At 37.0% G+C, this 7,021-nt stretch overlaps 1 protein-coding gene and 1 long non-coding RNA gene across 3 annotated transcripts in view; one reads left to right on the forward strand and one right to left on the reverse strand.

Annotated features, from left to right (window-relative positions):
* The window catches only part of LOC106867256 (ornithine decarboxylase), a 61,103-nt gene extending 55,484 nt beyond the window's left edge, over window positions 1–5,619 (reverse strand). The window contains exon 1 of one of the 2 annotated variants that reach the window (XM_014912071.2): window positions 5,471–5,619. The gene's annotated coding sequence lies outside the window, so the exon portion shown is untranslated. The remainder of the gene's footprint in view (window positions 1–5,470) is intronic. The other variant, XM_052970103.1, reaches the window with a different exon arrangement.
* Window positions 3,505–6,443, forward strand: LOC128248575 (uncharacterized). The gene is made up of 2 exons (XR_008264753.1): window positions 3,505–4,047; window positions 5,862–6,443. It is a non-coding gene; the product is annotated as an uncharacterized LOC128248575 (long non-coding RNA).
* Window positions 6,444–7,021: the final 578 nt, after the last annotated feature.

The following is a 7,021-nucleotide window of genomic DNA, read 5'->3' on the forward strand; positions in this document are numbered from 1 at the left end:
AGAGAGAGAGAGAGAGAGAGAGAGAGAGAGAGATAGAGAGAGAGAGAGAGAGAGAGAGAGTGTCACTTAGACATATATGCAAGAAAATACATGAGAACACACCTTTACTCTCGATTGTTTGCCTCAAAGCTTGAGAGCTATGCCAGTAGAGCACAAGCTTCTGGTCCCATATTGGACAGGTCAAAGGATAGAAGCCAGACTAATGTGGACTACTTCTTCCCAGAGATAAAAGTGAGTATGTGTAGGGCCAACATCCCTCACTAGAAAAAAATAATGCTAAGTTACCGAGGCTATGATGACAAATCAAAACCAACATGACCTGGGACAGGAAAACTTCTCGTAACGAAACATATGTCGCGGTGCAACAAAATCTGAAAGGAAGTTGTAAGAAGCCAGGGATCGAACTGGAAAGAAGCGGAAAAGTCAGTCCAAAGTCGAAAGCAGGGGAGAAAAGTGGTCGATGGTCGATGAATTGTAAGGAATGAGGGATTCAAGTAAGCGAGGGAGCAAGTATGTAAATAAATGAAATACAAATAAAGGAACCAAAAATTTTAAAGAAAAAATAAAAAGAGTACAAAAAGAAAATTAGATTAGTTGCACATATTGTCAAGTATTAATTAAGATAATCTTTTCTACTCTAGGCACAAGACCCGAAATTTTTGAGGAGGGGGCCAGTCGATTAGATCGACCCAGTACGCAACTGGTACTTAATTTATCGATCCCGAAAGGATGAAGGAAAAGTCGACCTCGGCGGAATTTGAACTCAGAATGTAAAGACAGACGAAATACCACTAAGTATAAAAATAAAGGAACCAAAAATTTTAAAGGAAAAATAAAAAGAGTACAATAAGAAAATTAGATTAGTTGTAGTAGTTGCACACATTGTCAAGAATTAATTAATTAAGATAATCAGTAGCTGTCCGGTTGTGTTTTAATATAATGAATTAGAAATGAATTGAACGGAAAAACAAGAGACTAGAAGAAGGCAAATTATGTTATGAATTATATAACCTGTCAATTGTATTTGGATGTTGAAAGGATTTAAAGAATCAATATGGGTATCCAATCTCTTTGTCTTTGGATAAAGATGCTTCTTTTTCTCTTTCTTGGAGTTCTCATCACTTTTCAAATTTCTAAAATCTGTCCCTATTTTTATGAGATACATATTTAATACTCTTATAGTTATTTCTAATTCTGGCTTTCAGTTACTGTTGCAATTTTCTGCCACAGAAAAGAAACTAGAGCAAATTATGAGAATATTAAACAAAAAAGAAAGAAATGTTTATTCAGAGATTTTTCGCTTACTTGCTGGGTCTGGAGGAAGGGGCAACGCTCACGGCCTTCGCTTCCCCCTATCCCCACTTGACTGGTGAGATTGATGGGCTTTATTGTTTCTCTTGAACGTCAACGCCAGTAGGAAACATGAGCAGGAGGGAATTCCGGAGGGTCGATAATCTGGGAAAGAAGGACTGGTTTGAGTGATTAGTGAGAGACCTAATGTAGGGTAGGGTTGGTCGCACATAACAAGAGTAATGAGAGGAAGAGAAACGAGTATAAAAGTAAGCCTAAATGGAGATGGCATGAGTCCAGTCTTGTTTGAGGAGTAAAGGCCTATTGTAGTCGAAATAGGAAAAAAAAAGCAGAGAGAGGAGGCAGCACGCCCGTAGGCCAGAGGTTAGATAGTATCTGTAAGTGACTTTATAGCAATCAACCGGATGGCCTTTTACAATCTAGGATGTTTGTATGAGCAGCAGCAGATAAGTAAAACATATACATCAAAGAAACTGGGAATTTAGAATATAATTAAAACACATGAGATAAGAAAACGAAAATTACCATTAAGATAACGACAATGAAATATGTAATGACAAACACTTGCATGGCCTGAATTCAGCATAACTAGAACAAGGACTGAAATATGTAAATGGACACGGCCACGGCTGTTGTGTTCTATCACACTGCACGAAATATTGTATAAATCAGAGCCGGATAGAGGCCCTAAGCACTTAAAAGATTTTGATGCATTCATATATATGTAATTTAAAATATAAATAATAATAAACCGTAACATTGGTTTTTATCTTTCAAAATGAAACAAAACTAACAGTCCGATAGGAAATAACGTTTATTTTTGTATACTTCCACTTTATTTATATTCGAAAAGTCTTCTCCTACTTATTTTTTCTTTTTAATTGCAAAGTCTTTTCTCAGATCCTCATTTTGACAAATGAACACTTCGAAGTTATATTTCACTTCGAATATTATTTTAGCAAGTTTAAAGTGATTTCTTTTGTGCCGTAAACCTTTTACTAATTCTGTGGTACCTTTTTCCCTTAAACCTGGAACATAACTGAGAACCCATAGGGTGTCCGTCCGGATAATGTATACCTCCAAACTCACATTAATACACACACGCACACTCATACATACATACATACATACATACATACATACATACATACATACAGATATCTTCCGCGTTACGACAACTTCAGATTACAGTATTTCATGCTGGGGACAGAATGGAGATATAGATCGCATCTAGGTGACCTTAGGAGAGGGGAGGGGTGAGCCAGAAGAAAGCGAGCAAGATACTCGGGTGTAATAGACTCAATGCTAAGGGTAGTGGCGTCACGATTATCATCAAAGACTGTGCTCTTTGCATTACGTTATATTTCACCTTTGGACTGCGGTGGACCCATGTGCTCATGCGACAGTGAGACATGCGAGTAATATCTGAGTCGAAACCTGAATCGTATAATTGCAAGTGGCTGTGTGGTAAGAGGCTCGCTTCCCAACCAAATAGTTCCGGGTTCAGTCCCACTGCGTGGCGCTTTGGGCAAGTGTCTTCTTCTATAGCCACAGGCCGACCAAAGCCTTGTGAGTGGATTTCGTAGACCGAAACTGAAATGAGCCCGTCACATATATATATATATATATATATATATATATATATATAGGAGAGTGTACGAAAAAAAAAACAACAACAGACGAGGACAGGTGGTGTAAACAACAAAAGGATGTATTAGTATGACGCTCGGGAATACGGAAAGTCTTTAACGTTTCGAGCTACGCTCTTCAACAGAAAGAATACGGAGAAAACAAGGAGAAAAACACGGGGGGAAAAATGAATAGTCACTGGTCAACGATCTATATGCATGCATGTATGTATGTATGTATGTATGTAAGTATGTATGTATGTCTAAATCGAACTTCACCACCACCACAATGCATCAACACCAATATAATCACTGCCATTACCGACCCACCAACTAAAGAGCAAGAAAAAAAAAACCAGACACTAAAAACTTGGGACATAATCACACAAACAGCAGTCAATAAGGATGCCTTAATGTGATAGCTCTATCTATCAGAAAGAACAGCCAATTTGCCTTTGAATTACATTATACTGTTTAAAAAAATTGGTTACAACGTACATTGTATAATATACCTTAAAGGATAGATCGTATAATGCAATTCGAAATACACTATGGATTGTTATAATTGAAACACCGTTGGTCATAGGTGTACTTAATAAAGGATGACTTGGTACTTAACCACAATGATTAATTTTTGACATAGGCACAAGGCCAGAAATTAGAGGGGATAATTGTTAAATCGTCCCAGCATTTGAATAGCACTTCACTTTATCAACCCCTGACAGGTTGAGTGACAAAGCTAGCCGTTGACTTCAAGGAATGAGTGGAGATTTGAAATCAGAATTTAAAGAGTCAGATGAAATACTGCAATGCATTATCCGTCTCTCTAACGATTCTGCTAAATCATCTAGACATCATCCTTAAGGACATGAGAAGGAATTATCATGTCTTTAGAAGTGTTGCATTAAATTCTCTTAATCGGTACTGCATGGCCGCAGTCAAATGACTGAAACAAGTTAGAGAATAAAAGAATAGCTCAGTAGCAAGTCAGACTATCAAAATACAAGGTATGATACATAAAGTTAAAAGACACCGGATGTGGTCGATCAAATCAACACCATTACTTTTTCTATTTGCCACATTTTGCTGAACGCTGAAGTACAGAGACGTAAGTAAACTAACACTGTGTATTTTCCCACTCTCTCCCTCTCTCTCTCCCTCTCTCTCTCTCTATCACACACACACAACATTAACCTGTGAAGCCAACAACAGAACTTCTCGCAGGTTGTAGACCTGCAAGAATTAGAAACTAAATCCCCTTGAAATCACACCCTATCTTCTTTTAAAACGGATTGGATTATAATTGTGCCCTGAGTGCAATGTCTTTAGGAAAAAAAATAAAATAAAATACTGGGTATTCACGGCTGAATTGCTTTTGATCAATAGACCTGGTCAATTAGGGCTGATCTTGGGTTAAAAAGCAATAATAGTATCGATTAGTTCATTGTAAAACGTGAACTCTGAGAAAATGTGTAGCCTAGGGGCTAGGGTATTCGGCTCATGATCACAAGATCGTGGGTTCAGTTCCTGGACATTGTGTGTCCTTAATTAAGGCTCTTCATATCACGTCCTTTTATTCTACTCAGCTGTAATGTGTACCAGCTAGATGCTGGTGCATCCCCCTCCCTGACATGATCTTTATTGTAGGTGTTCTAGAGCAGGGGTTTTCAAACTTTTTGACTTGCGGACCCCTACCTTATAAACGCTTATGAAATTTATACATAAATATTTGCTTAAAATAACATATTTTTACATTTGTTTATTTAACAGTATTTAACAAATAGGTTTATTGTCAATTAAAAGATTTCGATTAAAAAACATATATAAAATCAAATTGCCCATAAAAAGTATTTGCTGTCTACGGACCCCCTGTCTTGTCCTTGCGGACCCCCTGTGGTCCGCGGACCACAGTTTGAAAACCCCTGTTCTAGAGAATTAAAAAGGAGACCTAGAATGACAAAGTCGTTCCTACAATAAACATCCTAACTTTTTTTCAAGTATAGTGTACCTTGAATACAAGGGCATAGACAGGTTTTAAAGTTAGGCAGAGCGAGTACATAAAAAAAGGTGCCGTGATAGATACTAAACAATTTTTTACTCATTGATTATACATTTATAAAAGGTACCAATTTTGAAAAAAATATGCTCGAGGGGATGAGGAGCGATCATTCTCCTTGTTCCTCTATTAGCCACGCGACTGCTTGTATATTATACCATCGTATGCGTCTTTATTTTGAAGGTGAAGGGGAATAATTCGTAGCAGATATGACTGCTATTTCTAGCAGATCGAATGACTACGTAGGACTTTTTGATTATAACGGCGATAGTGATGGGAGGATGGTGCATGACGGGTAAAAAAATTGAGATCCAATAGATGACGATAATTGATGATGATGTTGGCGAGAAGGAGGAGTCTTCGCAGGAGGAGGGAAGAAAGGACAAAAATAATAAAAATGAGAAAATAAACACAAGCACGAAAGCAAAATGCAAAACAAGAAAATGAAAATAATACGATAATATTCGCTACATACCTTAACCGTTTTCCTTTCTAGCACAAAATCATGTTATTAGCTACACCAGCAACAAGAGCAGTAGTTTGCAACGTATTTTATAAATCATAAAGAAAGTGGTGCGAAAGGAAACAAAAGTCCATGTTTACAGATGAATGAATGAATGAATGAATAAATAAATAAATATATATATGTATATATATATGATAAATAAATAAATTTATATGTTTGTTTGTATATGTATATCTGTAGACAGATATAGATAAATAGATAGATAGATAGAGTCACTAGTAAGATACGTGGCAGTTGGTTACGCTGATTCGAACTAAAACGTTCAGAAATGTAATGTGACTTAAAGATTTTGTATCCGTGTTCTTATATAAGTTTTTGTAATTTCTCTTTCTATTTATAGTACCTGATGAAATTGTGTTTTAAAGAGGTCACACAGGAAGATGATGTCAACTTCGTCCTTAGATAATTTTGTTTCTCTTTTCTTGCATTTCGTCTTCCCCTCCAACGCTCTTGTAAGAGTTGCCGCCATCCGGCACAGATGATTAACTTTTCTACGGGTCGAAGTGTAGACAGTTCGGGCCTCTATAAAGGCGAAGTTTTTTTTCTTATGTCTAAAAGAACTCAGTTAAGTGTGGAATACATTTAAATCTAAGAAGGACTGTCCGAAACTATAACCAAACCTGCCATGCATCAGAATCCAGAGTAAGAAGACTCAGGAAAAAACGTCCCAGGAGAAAAAAATCATAGGGAAAAGTTACTAGCAATACACAGAACTACAGGGCTATAACAGCGTTTCTCGTGGAATACTTGTCTTAGTCATCAACATTAAAAATACTAAATATACATGTAATGCGATGGGGTCGATGAGCACTGGGGTCGATGTAATCGACTTACCCGCTCTCCCGAAATTGCTGGCTTTGTGCCAAACTTTTGAAACCAATATGTACATGTCATTTATTGTAAATAAATGACTGAAAATAAATGACTGACTTGAATTTTTTGTTTCATGGGCGTGGGTGTGATAAGTTTGCTTCCCACTGCGTTGTACCTTGGGCAAGTGTCTGCTATATCTTCGGGTCGACCATAGATTTTTGAGTGGATTTGGTAGACGGTAACTGAAAGAAGACTATCGTGTGTGTGTGTTTGTGTGTGTGTGTGTTTGTGTGTGTGTGTGTTCCCCACCACCGCTTGACAAACGATGTTGATGTGTTTACGCCTTCGTAAATTAGCGGTTCGGCAAAACAGACTGATAGAATAAGTACCAGGCATTTAAAGAGAGAGAAAAAAAAGTTTTGTGGTAAATTCGTTCGACTAAAATACTTCAAGGTGGTGCCCCAGTACCCCAACACAGTTGCAGTCTAATGACTGAAACAGGTAACAGGTGAAACATTGTCTTTGCTTAAGAAACTCATTAAAAGGGGTTTTTTTTGTTCACACTTGTAATGCCATCATACATAAATTGTGTACAAGTCATACACTGTCAGTAACTGATTTAAAATATATTTTGTTTTATTACTTTAGTTGTTTCTAGTATTGAATAAAATGTAACTTTTTTTCCTA

This window comes from Octopus bimaculoides, chromosome 8 (assembly GCF_001194135.2).
Source record: "Octopus bimaculoides isolate UCB-OBI-ISO-001 chromosome 8, ASM119413v2, whole genome shotgun sequence".
Lineage (NCBI taxonomy): Eukaryota > Metazoa > Mollusca > Cephalopoda > Octopoda > Octopodidae > Octopus > Octopus bimaculoides.